Genomic DNA, 17,280 nt, shown 5'->3' with positions numbered 1-17,280 from the left:
ATAAGCAGAGTTTTCTAACTTTTTGGTTATTTTCTATTATTTCCAAACTCTTAATTCCCAACTAATAAGAAAGTATTTGCTATTTTATATAAAAGGTCAGAGAATATGGAGTATTCAATTATATCCCTAATGCAACATGAGAGTCCAGTACCTTCCCATATTTATACTAGCTATTCACTTACCTATTTTTATGAGACATATTACTTGACTTTGAACAAGATACTCAATCTTTCCACATCTTAGTTCTCTCCCTGTAAAAGCAAGGGGAACTAGGCTACAAATAACATCGTTGATTGTATTTAGAAAGGGAAGCTTTCTGGGTAATTATTCACTGAAATAGTAAACTAGAAGCCATTTAGATGTCTCACAAGCATCTCAAACTTAACACATTCAAAGAGTTTTTGATATTCATCACCAATCCAAATCTTCCCCAGTCTTTCCAACCACCAGGAAAGCCGGAAGTCATGAACGATTCCTCCACCACCTCCAATCTATCACAAGGCGTATGGTTTCCATCTCCAAAATACACCTCAAATCTATCCACATCTCTCCATCTGCCCAAATGGAAAGCCACTGTCATCTACTGCCTTGCCATATGTATTACTGGTCTCCCTGTGTCCACTTGAGTCACTTTGCAATACATTAATCACTTAGCTGGGAGCCTTTAAAAAAGAAATCCAACTATGTCTGCCTCTCTTTCTCAGGTAAACTTGCTCCCTAGTCACATGCATTCTAAATAAACCCTTCAAAAGTTTATTAAGAAAAATCAAACTTACCAAGTATTGAGGGCTCTTCACAATCTGGCCCTACCCACTTCTCTAGACTGGCAGCACCCTCCCTGGCTTCTCACCAAACTCCTGGGCTTTTCTAGTGCTTCAAAGTGCTAAACTCTTCACACCACTTCCTGCTCTCCTTTAGCCTTTGAAAGCACTGTCCAAACGCCCTTCAGGTTTCAATGTAAAAATCACTTCCCCATCCCAAGCTAAAGTCTTCTCTTTTACTCTTTCTTTGTAGGACTCTTCACAATTTGTAATCTATATATTTATTGGTGCATCTGTCTATCGTCAATCTAGCCAAGAGATTGTACCGTAAGCTCCTGAGGGCAGAGACCTTGCTGTTTTCTTTACATTTGCATACCTGCCTCTAGCACAAAGCAAGCCCTCAAACAGCTGATAAACAACTGACAGTAGGACATGTGAGTAATATTGTAAGGTAGATTTTTTTTCACCTCTGATCTAAAGTCAGCTTGCAGATACTATATGCTGAGTGCATGCTATGTGCAATAAAGATCTCTCAATCCTTAAAACTCTGCACTGCAATAGACATTATTTAGCCTATTTTATAGGTGAGGAAACTGAGTTTCTCAGAGGATAACTTGCCAGAATACCAACCCAGGTGTTCAACTCCAAAGCCTGTGCATTGCTCTACAAGGCAGACTTCCATGAATTTCAGTGGAGCCTGTGCTTCTTCCTATTATTATTTAAGTGGTAGGCAAAGCTTATACAAATCTAAGACTACAAAGCAAAACCCACACTCCCTGACGGGAAGATCCAATAAGAGAATACAGTGTAACCTGATGGCTTTCCTTCTAATCCTGCTGAATCCTGATGGGTGGGATTGGCTGCCCTTAAAACGTCATTACACTCTGTTAAAATGTATCTTGCTAGGAAGGCAGTTTGGGAGATGAAATGTACACAAATGAACTCTGAAAGCTTTCAATAATAAATAATGGTAATGGTTTTCCGTATGCATTCACTGGCAATGCACAGCCTTTACCAGCATAATTTTCTTACACATATTGCCTTCACTACCTCTTATCTACGATTAAAAGCAAATGATATACTTAATATTAGCTGTATACAACTGCACCTGCATAACAGTTTTCTGACAGGTAAACACCAATCCACTCTATTATTATTTAGAGCAAACTAACCTTTCCATCTTAAGAAAATTCCACACATTTTAAAACAGGTGTGTTTTAAGGGAAAGGAGTCCCTTAGATTGACTTCCGTACTTAAGTCAGTGGAATACCCACTCCAATTTCCTAATATTGTAGATTAATGAGTTAAAACCCTCACATTAAAAGTATTTATTAAAGGTTATTTTCTCAGTACTGAAAAGAACGCTGTCAGAAGTCTTAGGCAAAACACATGCCGTTTTGCCCGAGTTAACGAAACACTCTGGTTGTTAGAGTTTGGCAGCAGTGAGCCCAGTGGCAGGGATTTCACAGACCCGGTATCGGGATTCTCCGACCACCGAGGGCGAGGAGGGCCCGGCAGCTGTGGCGACCCGAGGCCCGGGCGGGCCCGCTTGGGCCGGGGTACACTCGCTGCAGCCCGGACGCTTCTGCCAGACCCGGCCTCAGGGCCGGGGGTCGGGCCAGAGGGCCTTGCTACGTGAGCCACCCGAAACGGCGAAGTGCCACACTCACCTCGACCAGCGGAGCCAGCGCTCCCGGGCGCAGGGGCGCTGGACGGCAAGCCGGGGCTCGGCGGGCGGGGCGGGGCGCCGGGAGGGGACGGGGCGGGGCGCGGACGACGCGGGGCGGGACGGGGCGGAACCCTCACTTCAGAGGGTTGGGGGAAGACAGAGCGGAGAAGAGGAAAACGGAACCTCGCGATAATGCTCCCCCGTTCTCGCGGTTTTTACGATAGATCGCACGAGAGGCTTGTTTTCCAAGCGATGTGCCTATTGGCCAACAATGTGGCTTCTCCGCGACTTGGCCCCGCCCTTGGCCCGGTCTTTGCTTCCGGCTCCGGCTTCCGGATTTGTTGTTGAGATCAGCTTTTTGCTCAGAATTTTGAGGGGGTAGTTTAGCCGGCTGCAGCCTCAGGGACCGTCAGTAACTGATCAGTTCTTTCATTCATGCATTCACTGACGCATTCGTCCTCTCATTCAATGCATACGTTGAGAAATTACAACAGTAATAACACCCAGTCGCTTTACTGTATACCAGGCAGCGTTCTAAGATCTGTGCATTGGTTATCTCAACCCTCACAATAATCCTATGACACAGATACTATTACTATACTCGTTTGACGGATTAAAAACTTAGGTCAGGTCGGTTTATGTAATATGGCCAAGGTTAGTAATCAAGTAGTGAGCTTAAGCCCAGTATAAAAGAAGTCACTGCACGCTGGCAGGTTCGTTCCAAGAGTGAGGCAGTAACCTAGTCTCTGCTCTTGAAATACCGTAGGTCTGCTGTGAGAAACAATCGTTAAAACGACAATAACAGCTGTGAGAAACAATCGTCAAAACAACAATAACAACTTTGTAAGTTAAATATTCTGGCAGTTCCTAGCATGACTGAGTAGACCATAAATAAATATTTCTTCAAGACGGAATTTCCTATGTCAGCAGAAGTCGTCAAAGGAAGAGACCTTTATGATGGTAAAAAGAAAAAAAAAGCATTGTTAGGGAACGGCAAAAAAAATATTTTTTAAGTACCTTGCTTGTTAACATGACAACTTTTCTTCTGAAATGAAGTTTTTAAAAAATTTCCTCTCATGAAACTACTGTTATTGATTGTTCTGTGGCAAGCTTGATGTTGATTATAATGTAGCAGTTCATTGTCAAGATATCCTGACTTTATAGATTTACGTTGGGTTTATTTAATTACTGTTAGAGGTAAATAACCTAGAAAGCAGAGTTATATTAAATAAAAATAAGACCTATCTCGAAACAAAGTATGAGTTATAATGAAATACTTACCAATTATCTATTTAGTAAACCTGGTCTTCAGAAGTTACTGAAGTGTATGGATGGTATATGTCATGTACTTCTAAGACCTTTTACACATGTTTCCAAATACTTAAGAATTTGTAGTACTTAGAACTTTTTTGCTAGACTTAAAATGAGGAAATCTTCAGTTTATGTAAAAACAAAAATATTTCGATTATTAAAGATCAACCCAAATAATATATATTTGCTCCTAATATTGAAGAGTCACACATACAAAAAGGCAACTATAGATAGAACAATTTTTAAAAAGTAATCAATGTTAGTCTCTTAGTTTTCATTTCTTAAAAAATGAAATATTTTAATGCATTAATTTGACATCTGATATTTGATCATGAAAAATGAATCATCTTAAAACAACTTCTGCCCTCTGAAACTGACACAAAAGTAGCCATGTGATTCTTCGTATTAGTATATTATCCTATGGCCACTCTTAAAAGTTCTCTAAATTTGTCAAGTGTCAGTTTCACAATTTGCCTCCCTCAGAGCAAGGGGGAGGGACTTCCCTGGCGGTCCAGTGGTTAAGACTTCCCTTTCCAGTGCAGGGGCTGTGGGTTCTATCCCTGGTGGGGGAGCTAAGATACCACAGACCTCCTGGCCAAAAAACCAAAACATAAAACAGAAGCAATATTATAACAAATGCAACAAAGACTTTAAAAAAAGAAAAAAAGTCCACATCAAAAACGACTTTTAAAAAAGGCGGGGGGGAATCCTCTAATACAAACTAGTGATTGGACAATCTTTGGCAAACTTTAACATCATCAGGCAGCGATACCACTTTAAGAAAATTCCAAGGAAAGGACAGCCCCATTTTAAAATTCCCACCTCTGGCTCCCAAGGATTGGGTTGCAAACTTAGATAAAACACTATTCTCCACTCCCTATTGGTGCATGCTCTATCATTCATTCTCCCTGGAATTTTGTGAGATACTAAGTTGCTTTATGGGAAAAGGCTGCGCCAATTTAGTCTGGAATTGCCCTACTTTAGACTTTTTCTGGTTATCAATCTGTACAAAGAATCACCAAACTGATACAGCGTGGACCAAACTGATAAATCAGGCTGCCGAGACATTGTGTAATTCGATCGAAAAAGAAACGGACAACCTCTCAAGCACATCGGGTATTTGACAAAGGATTTTACGACACAGTGAGAGATGTAAGAGTTAAACTTTTCTGATTTTTTTTTTTTTTTGCTAGTTTTAAAGGAGTAAGTGTCAAAGGAAAAGCAGATAAAATGCTGACATAATGTAAGGGTGGCAGGAAGAGAGTTTCAGAGGGTGTTTTTAGAAAGAACATTATTCACAGATCAGTAATGGATTTTTGAATGGTAAAGGGAAAAAGGTAGTAAGATTAATAATAGTAAAATAATAATATTTTATACTCCAAGAAGCTGTGGTTTTTTGTTGCTTTAATATGGATTTAGAGGAACACAGTAATATTATTGTAATTATCAGAGGAAATGAATATTTTTGTATGTATATTGTCTTACCTAGCATAATAGACAATCCAGCTGTTAAAAGATATAAGAGAAAATTATCATCATCTTTGGACCCAAGTTTTGTGTATATTTGTAGAGTCGGAGATCCAGGGACAGATCTGCTAACAACAAAGGAAAACATAATATTGGTGTATGAAACAGAATCAGTAGGTAATGAATGTAAGGATAAATTCTCAAAAATGAAATCCAGCATTTATACTTTCAAAAATGATATTTTCACTAAAACTAAAATATAAAAGTTCAGGAAATACTGATAAATGAGGATAATGTATATTAAAACATATTTGAAATAGCAACATTTTAAAAAAATCCAGCCCAATAAAAAATTCCAAAATATAGCATCTTAAAGGTTCTTCAAACATTAATTCAGCTAGTAAATATAATACCTAGTAGCACATCTATACCTCTACAAGGCCTAACTCAGAGTAGGTATGCAATAAATATTTCTTGAGGGTCCTCTGTTAATCCATATATGGGGATATAAAGTAATAAAATACAGTCTCTCAAGAAGCTCATACTCTAGCTGGGAGAAAGAGACTCAAAAAGTTTCAATGAAGACTTCTGGATAGTTTTTGGTGCATAGATGACTGCTGTACACCCTAGATGCTTCAGGTGCTCAGATCAGTGTGAGCAGAAATATTCAGGGAGAGTTTCACAGTAGGGTTAAGACACATTTTGAGCTTCAGCAATGAGCAAACTTTCAGTAGATAGAAAAGAAAAGAAGTGGCATCCCGGGTAGTGGGAGAGTTGTTAGCAAATATGTGCAACCTAAAGAATAGAGAATAATTAGCTCTGACGCAGCAAAAGCTTCATTTGGGGACCTTGGTATAATAAAAAATTTTTTAAAAAGCATGAAAAGTTACACGAAAAGTCAAAATTGCCAGAATTAAGGAGTTTGGTCTTGCGTTTTAAAGGTAATATTTGAAAAAGATAAAACTGACATTGCAAGAACAGAGACCAGAAGCTAAGGGACTAAATACTATAAATAATGGAGTACAGATTGGTAACAGCCTCATAAGACATTTTCTCCAAATACCTTCACATGGTTGAATAATATAAATCTTGATGCATTTCTTTCTATTCTTCTAAAGCATTGAGCTTATTTTTTGTTAAACACTACAAATATAAATTTTATTAGATGAGGTGTTAGTTGTGGTGTAATAAAACAGTAAAAGTAATTGTTTACATTGCATCAGTTCTTGCTCCTTTTCCCTCAGAATTTAACGGTTTCTTATTTCTATTTAACTGAATTGAAGGAATTTCAACCAAAAAAAAAAAAGTTGTGACTGAAGAACACCACGGGAAGATGGGAGATATTTGTACTCAGACTGTAGGCCCTGATCTGTTTCTCTGAGACAAAACTCAGTTCCATACCTCAGTGAGCTGCTACCGTGTACCAGATGATATCCTCAGTGTTGGGCAAAAAAAGGTGAATCAAGAACCATCTCCTCCAAAAAAAGCTTCAGGGATACCAATCAGGGTATTTGTCTCCTGCTTCAAAATTTGCTTCAAAGAACCTGAAGTTCATCTATTTTAAATTCTTTTTTTTTTTTAATTGGAGTATAATTGCTTTACAATGTTGTGTTAGTTTCTGCTGTACAACGAAGTGACTCAGCTATATGTATACATATATCCTCTCCCTCTTGGACCTCCCACCCACCCCCCCCACCCCCGCATCCCACCCATCTAGGTCATCACAGAGCACCAAGCTGAGCTCCCTGTGCTATACAGAAGGTTCCCACTAGCTATCTGTCTTACTATTCTAAATTCTTCATCAGTGGTTCCTAATCAGATAGATGGAGAAGGAGGTTATCTCTAGCTGTGGAAAAGAATCCTGAGACAAAGTACCCTGATGACAAATGTGACATACTGCATTGCTTGCCAAATGTTCCATTTACTCCCCTGGATATCCAGCCCTCTTTGGAATTAGGGAGCAAATGAAATATTAGCAGAAGTGAGGTGGGTCACTTAAGGGCAATGGTAGTGAAAAGCCCATACACAGTTTTTCAATCTCTGTTAGTCTACCATGACTCCTGTTGATGTACAGTTAAACCTTGGTCAGCCTGGATCTCTGAAAGACTGTGGATCAGACATTCCCACTCCCCACCTCCATCTCCACCCCTACTAAATCAAGTGAGCCTGTAGCATGTAGGAGTTAGTATCTTACCTCATTATAGCCTAACTGATGCTGACTACCTAAGCTCTTATCAGCTTTTCCCCTGAGGATATCAGCATTTCATTTATTTCAGTTTTCTTAAGAAAAAATGCCCTAATCAACTGAGTTTCATCTATCAGGTAGATGATACGTTTGGGGGGAAATCACACTATAAAGATGGTTTAATTGTTCATCCAGTAAACATTTATTGAGGCCTATTAGGTGTCAGGCAATAATACCATGTGACCCATCTATTCGTAGAGCCAGAATGTTAAGATTGATTTTCAAAATTTTTGGAGCCTCTGCCATATTGTCTTTGGGAATCAGTGCTGCCCTATCTTATGAAAGTCTTGTAGTTATAAGATGTATAAAAGTCAGAATTACATATAAAACTGCATGGTGGTTTCATAGCTATTTTTTAACAGCTTTAGTATGGTATAATTTACATACTATAAAATTCACTCACTTTAAGGATATAACTCAATGATTATTTTTTTAGAAAATTTACAGAGCTGTGTAACTATCACCACATTCCAATTTTAGAAAATGTCCATCACTATAAAAAGATACCTCATGCCCATTTGCAAGCACTTCTCATTCCTACCCCCAGCCCTGGCAATCAATAATAAAATTTCTGTCTCTATAGATTTGCCTTTTCTGGACATTTAATACATTAATGCAAATGGAATCATACAATATGTGGTATTTCACATCTGGCTTCTTTCACTCAGCATAATGTTATTGAGGTTTATCCATGTTGTAGTATGTGTCAGTCCTTCATTCCTTTTGTTTTTTTATTGAAGTATAGTTGATTTAGAATATTATACTAGTTTCAACTATACAACATAGTGATTCAATATTTTTACAGATTATATACTCCATTTAAAGTTATTACAAAATAATGGCTATATTTCTCTGTGCTGTACAATATAACCTTGTTGCTTATTTGTTTGATACATAGTAGTTTGCATCTCTTAACCCCATACCCCTATCTCACTCCTCCCCTCTTCCCTCTCCCCACTGGTAACCATTAGTTTGTTCTCTATATCTCTGAGTCTGATTCCATTTTGTTATATTCATTCAATTCTTTTATTTTTTTAGATTCCACATGTAAGTTATAACCAGTATTTGTCTTTGTCTGACTTATTTCACTAGGCATAATACCCTCTAGGTCCATCCATGTTATTGCAAACGGCAGAATTTTATTATTTTTTATGGCTGAGTAATAATCCATTGTATATGTGTGTGTGTGTGTGTGTATGTATATATATATATATATATGTATACCTCACATATTCTTTATACATTCATCTGTTGATGGTTGCTTCCAAATCTTGGCTGTTGTAAATAATGCTGCTATGAACATTGGGTGAATGTATATTTTGTTTTATTTTCTTCAGATATATGAGTGGAATTATTGCTGGATCATATGGTAGTTCTATTTTTAGTTTTTTGAGGAACCTCCATACTGCTTTTCATAGTGGCTGCACAAATTTATTCTCGCCAATAATGTATAAGGATTCCCTTTTCTCTGCATCCCTGCCAACATTTGTTATTTGTGATCTTTCTGATGATAGCCATTCTGACAGGTGTGAGGTGATATTTCATGTGTATTTGATATGCATTTTTCTGATGATTAGTAATGTGCATCTTTTCATGTGCCTATTGGCCATCTGTATGTCTTCTTTGGAAAAATGTCTATTCAGGTCTTCTGCCCATTTTTTAGTTGGGTTGTTTGTTTTTGTTATTGAGTTATGTGAGCTGGTTATATATTTTGGATAGTAACCCCTTATTGATCATAGCATGTGCAAATATTTTCTCCCATTCAATAGGTTGTCTTTCATTTTGTCAACGGTTGGCTTTGCTGTGCAAAAGCTTTTAAGTTTAATTAGGTCCCATTTGTTTATTTTTGCTTTTACTTCTTTTGCTTGAGGAGACAGATCCAAAAATAATATTGCTACAATTTATGTCAAAGAATGTTCTGCCTATGTTCTCTTTTAGGAGTTTTATGATTTCAGGTCTTACATTTAGGTCTTTAATCCACTTTATTTTTGTGTATGGTGTGAGGAAATGTTCTTGTCTCATTTTATTACATGTAGCTGTACAGTTTTGCCAGCACCACTTACTGAAAAGACTGTCTTTTCTCCATTGTATATTCTTGCCCCCTTTGTCTTAGATTAATTGACCATAAGTGTGTGGGTTTATTTCTGGGCTCTCTATTCTGTTCCGTTAATCTATGTGTCTGTGCCAGTATCATGCTGTTTTTATTCCTGTAGCTTTGTAGTAGTCTGAAGTCAGGAAGTGTGATAACTCCAGTTTGTTCTTGTTTCTCAAGATTACTTTGGCAATTTAGGGTCTTTTGTTGTTCCACATAATTTTTAGGATTATTTGTTCTAGTTCTATAAAAATTTCATGGGTATTTTGATAGAAATTACATTGACTGTGGAGATTGCTTTGGGTAGTATGGACATTTTAACAATACCAATTCTTTGAATCCAGGAAAACAGGATATCTTTCCATTTCCTTCATCAAGGTTTTATAATTTTCAGAATTTAAGTCTTTTACCTTTTTGGTTATGTTTATTCCTATGTATTTTATTCTTTTTGATGCAATTTTAAATGGGATTGTTTTCTTGCTTTCTCTTTCTGATTATTAGTATATAGAAAAGCAACAGATTTCTGTATATTAATCTTGTGTCATGCAACTTTGCTGAATTCACTTATTAGTTCTAATAGTTTTTTCGGTGGAGACTGTAGGGTTTTCTATGTATAGTATCATGTCATCTGAAAATAGTGACAGTTTTGCTTCTTCCCTTCCAGTTTAGATGCCTTTTATTTCTTGTTCCTCTCTGATTGCTTTGCCTAGGGCTTCTGATACTATGTTAAGTGGAAGTGGTGAGAGTGGACATCTTTGCCTTGTTGCTGATTTTAGAGGAAATACTTTCAGCTTTTCACCAATGAGTATGATGTTAGCTGTGGGTTTGTCATAAATGGCCTTTATTATGTTGAGATATGATACCTCTATAACAACCTTGATGAGAGTTTTTATCATGAATGGATGTTGAATTTTGTCAAATGCTTTTTCTGTGTGTATTGAGATTATCATGTGATTTTTATTCTTTCTTTTATTAATGTGGTATATCAGATTGATTGATTTATAAATATTGAACCATCCTTACATCCCTGGAACAAATCCCACTTGGTCATGGTGTATGATCCTTTTTATATATTGTTGAATTTGGTTTCCTAATATTTTGTTGAGGATTTTTGCATGTATATTCATCAGATATAATAGCCTGTAATTTTCCTTTTTTGTACTATCCTTGTCTGGTTTTGGTATCAGGGTAGTAGGAGACTCAAGGAATGAATTTGGGAGTGTTCTGTCCTCTTCAATTTTTGGAATAGTTTAAGAAGGATGGGTATTAGCTTTTCTTTATATGTTTGGCAGAATACCCCTGTGAAGCCATTCAGTCCTGGACTTTGGTTTGTTGGGAGGTTTTTTTAATTATTATTACAAATTCAATATCTCTACTAGTGATCAGTCTGTGTAGATTGTCTATTTCTTCCTGTTTCAGTTTTAGCAGGAGGTGTGTTTCTAGAAATTAGTACATTTCTTCTAGATTGTCCAATTTTTTGGCATATAACTGTTCATACTAGTGTCATAATTTTTTTTGTATCTCTGTGATAGCAGTTGTTCTTTTCTTTCATTTCTTGCTTTGTTTATTGGGGGCCTTTCTCTTTTCTTCTTGATGACCATGGCTAAAGGTTTATCAATTTTATTTATCTTTTTTAAAAAAACAGTTCTTGGTTTCATTGATCTTTTCTGTTTTTGTCTCTATTTTATTTTCTCTCTGATCTTTATTATTTTCATGTTCCTGCTGACTTCGGGCTTCATTTTTTTTTTCTAATTCCTTTAGATGGGAAATTAGATTTTTTGAGATTTTTCTTGTTTCTTGAGGTAGGCTTGTATCACTATAAACTTCCCTCTTAGAACTGCTTTTGTTGCATCCCATAGATTTTGGAAAGTTTTGTTTCCATTTTCATTTGTCTCGAGGTATTTTCTGATTTCCTTTTTGACTTCTTCATTGACCCACTGGATTTTTAGTAGTACATTGTTTAGTCTCCATATGCTTGTGCTTTTCCCATTGTTCTTCCTGTAGTTGATTTATAGTTTCATACCATTGTGATCGGGAAAATGCTTGAGATAATTTCTGTCCTCTTAAATTTGTCGAAACTTGTTTTGTGGCCTAGCATATGGTCTATCCTGGAGAACATTTCCTGCACACTTGAAAAGAATGTGTATTCTGCTGTTTTGGGATGGAATGTCCTGTAGATATCTCTAAAGACCAACTTGTCTGTGGTGTCATTTAAGACCACTGCTGCCTTATTGATTTTCTGTCTGGATGATCTGTCCATTGATGTAAATGGGGTGTTAAAATCCCCTCTTATTATTGTATTATTGTCAATTTCTCCCTTTATGTCTGTTAATATTTGCTTTGTATATTTAGGTGCTCCTATATTGGGTACATATGTGTTAACAAGTGTAATATCCTCTTCTTGTATTTTTCCCTTTATCATTATATAATGCCCTTCTTTGTCTTTTGTCATAGACTTTGTTTTTAAATCTATTTTGTCTGATACGAGTTTTTCTGTCTCCACTCTCTTGTTTCCATTTGCATGAAATATCTTTTTCCATTTGCTCTCTTTAAGTCTATGTGTGTCTTTAGCTCTGAAGTGAGTCTCTTATAAGCAGCATATAGATGGATCTTGCTTTATTATCATCGGCCGCTCTATGTCTTTTGATTGGAGCATTTAGTCCATTGACATTTAAAGTAATCATTGATAGGTATGTACTTACTTCCACTTTATTAATTGTTTTCCAGTTGTGTTTGTAGTTCTCTGTTTATTTCTTCTTTTTTTGTTTCTTCCCTTGTGGTTTGATGATATTCTTTATTGGTAGGCTTGTATTCCTTTCTCTAGTTTTTGTGTATCTACTATAGGTTTTTGATTTGTGGTTACCTATATATGTTGACCTATAACTATATCTACTTGTTTTAAAGAGGTAGTCCTTTAAGTTCAAATGCATTCTACAAGATCTACAGTTTTTTCTCTCCCTCCACCCCAACATTTTGGGTTTTGATGTCATATTTTACATCTTCATTTTTATCCCTTTACTGATTATTGTCATTATAGTTGATTTTACAATTTCTTTGTCTCTTGATCTTCATACTACCTTATTTAAGTGGTTGATCCTCAGTCTTTACTATACATTTGCCTTTACTAGTGGTATTTTTCCTTTCCTACAGATTCTTACTTCTTGTTATAACCTTTTCTTTTCCATTTAGAGAATACCTTTTAACATTTCTTTTAGGGTAGGTTTAGTATTGATAAACTCTTTCAGTTTTTGCTTGTCTGAGAAGTTCTTTATCTCTCCTTCAATTCTAAATGATAATCTTGCTGGGTAGAGTATCCTAGGGTGCAGATTTTTCTCTTTCAGCACTTTGAGTATGTCACACCACTCATACATCACACCACTCCCTTCTGGCATGCAAAGTTTCTTCAGAAAAATGAACTGATTAGTCTTATGGGGGTTCCATTGTATATGACTCTTTGTTTTTCTCCTGCTGCTTTAGAATTCTCTCTTTAAGTTTTGCCATTTTAATTATGATATGTCTTGGTATAGGTCTGTTTGGGTTCATCTTGTTCGGGACCCTCTGTGCTTCCTGTACTTGAATATCTGTTTACTTCTTCAGGTTTGGAAAGTTTTCAGCTATAATTTCATGAAATAAATTTTCAACCCCCTTCACTCTCTCTTCTCCTTCTGGGAACCCTGTAATGCAAACATTGGTAACATTAATGTTATCCCAAAGGTCCCTTAAACTGTTCTCATTTTATGAATTTTTCTTTTAGCTGTTTGATTGGGTGATTTACATTATTCTATTCTACTTACATTATTCAATCTTAAATTGTTCTATCTCCCACTTATGCATTCTTCTGTATCACCTAGTCTCCTATTAATTCCTTCTAGTGTTTGTTTCATTTCAGTTATTGTACTCTTCAATTCTGACAGGTTCTTTTTTATATTTTTCTAGTTCGGTGTTAAAATTCTCACTGTGGGGCTTCCCAGGTGGCGCAGTGGTTGAGAGTCCGCCTGCCGATGCAGGGGACGCGGGTTCGTGCCCCGGTCCGGGAAGATCCCACATGCCGTGGAGCGGCTGGGCCTGTGAGCCATGGCCGCTGGGCCTGTGCGTACGGAGCCTGTGCTCCGCGATGGGAGAGGCCACAGCAGTGAGAGGCCCGTGTACTGCAAAAAAAAAAAAAAAAATTCTCACTGTGTTCATCTATTCTTTATTCAGTTAGCATTCTTATTACCAATGCTTTGAATTCTTTATCTGGTGAATTGTTTATATCTATTTCTTTCTTTTTTCTTTTTTGACTGTGCTGGGTCTTCATTGCTGCATGCAAGCTTTCTCTAGTTGTGGTGAGTGGGGGCTACTCTTAGTTGCAGTGCACAGGCTTATCATTGATGTGGCTTCTCTTGTTGCAGAGCACAGGCTCTAGGCGTGCAGGCTTCAATAGTTGCAGCATGCAGGCTCAGTAGTTGCAGCCTGCGGGCCCTAGAGCACGTGGGCTTCAGTAGTTGCAGCACATGGGCTCAGTAGTTGCAGTGTGCAGGCTCTAGGGTACGCAAGCTTCAGTAGTTGTGATGCACAGGCTCAGTAGTTGTGGCTCGCGGGCTCCAGGCTCAGTAGTTGTGATGCACAGGCTTAGTTGCTCCACAGCATGTGGGATCTTCCTGGACCAGAGATCGAACCCACGTCCCCTGCATTTGCAGGCAGATTGTTAACCACTGCACACCAGATAAGTCCCCCATATCTGTTTCTTTAGTTGTTTTTTCAAGAGTTTTCTCTTGCTCTTTCAATTATGACAAATTCCTGTGTCCTCTCATTTTGCTTAACTTTCTCTATTTCTATGAAATTAGGTGAAATAGTAACCTATTGCAGTCTTGAAGGGGTGTCCTTATGTGGAAGCATCCCTATACAGTCTGCATGTCCCCAGTAGCCTTGGTGGGAGAGCGGGATTTGGCGTGAACACAAGTCATGTCTTCCCTCAAGGTGAACTGGCAGCTATCACCTTGGTAAAAGGTGAGGCTGGAGATGGAGGGGCTAGAGCCAGAGCCAGGTGTGAGCCAAGGCTTCCCCTATGCTCAGTGACTTTTACCACCATATTGGGGTTGGGGGTGGATGTCAATTACTGAAGCAGAAACCCTGAGGCTTGGGCCCAAGCTGCCTCAGTTCCCTTCAAGTGTGTGCTCTCCTCCCTCCCAGCACTGGCACCACTGCCCCAGAGGGGAGCTGTACTTGAGCAAGAGGGGCTGGTATGGTCACTCGACATGTGTCAGGGTGCAGGCTATGAGTCCAGCTGGGGTCAGAGATCTGGACTGCTTTTGATGTGTTGCCTGTGTAAGCAGCCGGAACGGCTGCCCCTGCCCTGTTCAGATGCCACCTCAGGCCTAAGACTCCTTTGTCTCTCACAGTTGGGCTCTCCCCATAACCTCAGCCACCCCTGCCCTAGTATGGAGATAGATGCACCACAGAGCAGGCAGGGCCTGTGTGGGGTCTCAGCATGTGTCGGAGTGTGAACTGTGGTGGTCCAGCCACAGTCAGAGACACGGCTTTTCTGATGAGCTATGTTTAGCACCAGCAGTGGCTGCCCCTGCCCTCTAGATGCTGCTTCAGGTCTGAGCCAAGTCTGTGTCTCACAGCTAAGCTCCCAAGCAGGACTTCAATATTCACTCAGCTCAGGCTGTGGCGCACACCATAGTAATCATGGGAAACCAACCAGTCACTTGCACAGCCCTCAGTCTGCTCCCTCTGCCCTGCCTTGGGAGCAATCAAGTGGGCACATGATACTTGTGAGTGGAATTCAGGCTTCCCACAGCCTTCCCGTTAGTCCCACTGGCATTCCAACCAGTCATGGGGACTTGTCTTCCCTGTGTCAGACCCCAAGGCTGGGGCACCCAATATGTTGCTCAAACCACTCACTCCCCAGGGAGGATCTCTACTGTGTAATCTCCCTTTTCCTCTGAACCTCCTCCCAGGGGCATAGGTACTGACCTGATCTCATCTCTTCTCTTCTTGCCTGATTCCGTGTGGATCTTTCTTACAGCCATGGTTGTACAGGAGTCTTTTTGCCAGTCTGCAGTTAGTTTTCAGTGAGAGTTGTCCACGTTTAGATGTATTTTTGATGTATTTGTGGGGGGAGGTGAGTTCTGTGTCCTCCTACTCCACCATCTTGATCAGTTCCCTCCTCATTCCTTTTTATTGCAAAATAATATTCCATTATATGGATACTACCACATTTGATTTATCCACTCACCAGTTGATGAGCATTTGGATTGCTTTCAGTTTTTAGCTATTGTAAATAATAGTGCTATGAAGATATTCACAAGGTTTTGTGTGAATGTGCTTTTTAGTTCTCTTGGGTATATACCTAGGAGTGGAATTGCTGAGTCATAGTAACTCTGTGTTTAACTTTCTGAAGAATTATGCAACTGCTTTCTAAAGTGAATGCATAATTTTACATTCCACCAGTGTTGAATGAGGGTTCCAACTTCTCCAGATCTTCACCAACACCTCTAAATGTCTGTCTTTTTGTTTATAGTCACTCTGGTTGTTGTGAAGTGGTTCTCATTATAGTTTTGATTTGTATTTTCCTAATGACTTATAATGGTACCTTTTCATGTGCTTATTGGCCATTCATATAACATCTTTGTAAAATATCTATTCAAATCTTTTGCCTATTTTTTAATTGGGTTATTTGTTGTCTTATTATTGAGTTGTAAGTGTATTCTAGATAAAAGTCCTTTATCAGGTATATGATATATTTGCAAATATTTTGTCCCATTTTGTGGGTTGTCTTTTAGAGCAACGAAAGTTTTTAATTTGATAGAGTCCTATTTATCTATTTTTTTCCTTTTATCCCTTGTGCCTTTGGTGTTGTATCTAAGAATATTTGCTTAACCCAAGTTCATGCATAGTTTTATGTTTTCTGAAAGTTTTATAGTTTTAGCTCTTACTTTTATGTCTGTGATCCAGTTGGAGTCAATTTTTGTATATGGTGTGATGTAAGGCTCTAACTTCATTCTTTTGCATCTGCCTATCCAATTGTTTCAACACCATTTATTGAAAGGACTATTTTTTCCTAATTGATTTATCTTGGCATGCTAGTCAAAAAATAATTGACAGTAAATGTAAGTGTTTATTACTGGATTCTCAATTCTATCCCATTGAACTCTATGTCAGTTCTTATGTCAGCACCACACTCTTTTGACTATTGTAGCTTTGTAGTTTTTTAAAATGGGAAGTGTGATTCCTCCAAGTTTGTTCTTCTTTTTCAAGATCATTTTAGCTATTCTAGGTCTCTTACATTACCATATGAATTTAAGGTCAAATTCTGGGGGGGAAAAGGCAGCTGGAATTTTGATAGAGATTACATTAAATCTATAGATCAATATTTAGGGAGTATTGCTGTTTTAATATTATTAAGGCTTCTAGTCCATGAACATGGAATGACTCTCCATTTATTTAGATCTTCTTTGACTTCTTTCAGTAATGTTTTCCTGAGTGAAAGTCTTGTACTTTTTTGTTAAATTTATCCTAAGTATTTTATTCTTTTTGATGCTATTGTGAATGAAAATTTTTTCTTAATTTCATTTTCAGATTGACAGAAGTACAATTTTTGTTTCTTTTGTATCCTACAAACTTGCTGAAATTGGTAGTTCTAATAGGGTTTTACTGTTGTTTTTGTTTTGTTTTTTATTTTTTTTTCTGTGTGGATCCCTTAGGATTTTCTACACAGAAGATCATGTCATCTAATAATAAAGTTTTA

The 17,280-nt window shown here is 37.9% G+C and overlaps 2 protein-coding genes across 7 annotated transcripts in view; one reads left to right on the top strand and one right to left on the bottom strand.

Moving 5' to 3' along the window:
* LRRC28 (leucine rich repeat containing 28) overlaps positions 1–2,522 on the bottom strand; it is a 189,986-nt gene extending 187,464 nt beyond the window's left edge. Inside the window, exon 1 of one of the 4 annotated variants that reach the window (XM_032623663.1) lies at positions 2,432–2,522. The gene's annotated coding sequence lies outside the window, so the exon portion shown is untranslated. Of the gene's footprint in view, positions 1–182; positions 252–2,431 lie in introns of those variants that run through there. The other 3 variants (XM_032623666.1, XM_032623665.1, XM_032623667.1) reach the window with 3 other exon arrangements.
* A 2,120-nt stretch (positions 2,523–4,642) lies between these two features.
* Positions 4,643–17,280, top strand: part of TTC23 (tetratricopeptide repeat domain 23) — a 110,936-nt gene continuing 98,298 nt past the window's right edge. The window contains exons 1-3 of one of the 3 annotated variants that reach the window (XM_032624863.1): positions 4,690–4,893; positions 5,312–5,385; positions 6,492–6,664. The gene's annotated coding sequence lies outside the window, so the exon portion shown is untranslated. Of the gene's footprint in view, positions 4,894–5,311; positions 5,386–6,491; positions 6,665–17,280 lie in introns of all 3 variants that reach the window. The other 2 variants (XM_032624862.1, XM_032624864.1) reach the window with 2 other exon arrangements.

This window comes from Phocoena sinus, chromosome 2 (assembly GCF_008692025.1).
Source record: "Phocoena sinus isolate mPhoSin1 chromosome 2, mPhoSin1.pri, whole genome shotgun sequence".
Taxonomy (NCBI): Eukaryota; Metazoa; Chordata; class Mammalia; order Artiodactyla; family Phocoenidae; genus Phocoena; species Phocoena sinus.
Note: the sequence above shows the minus strand (reverse complement) of the source record. Positions and strands in the feature narration are given on the sequence as shown.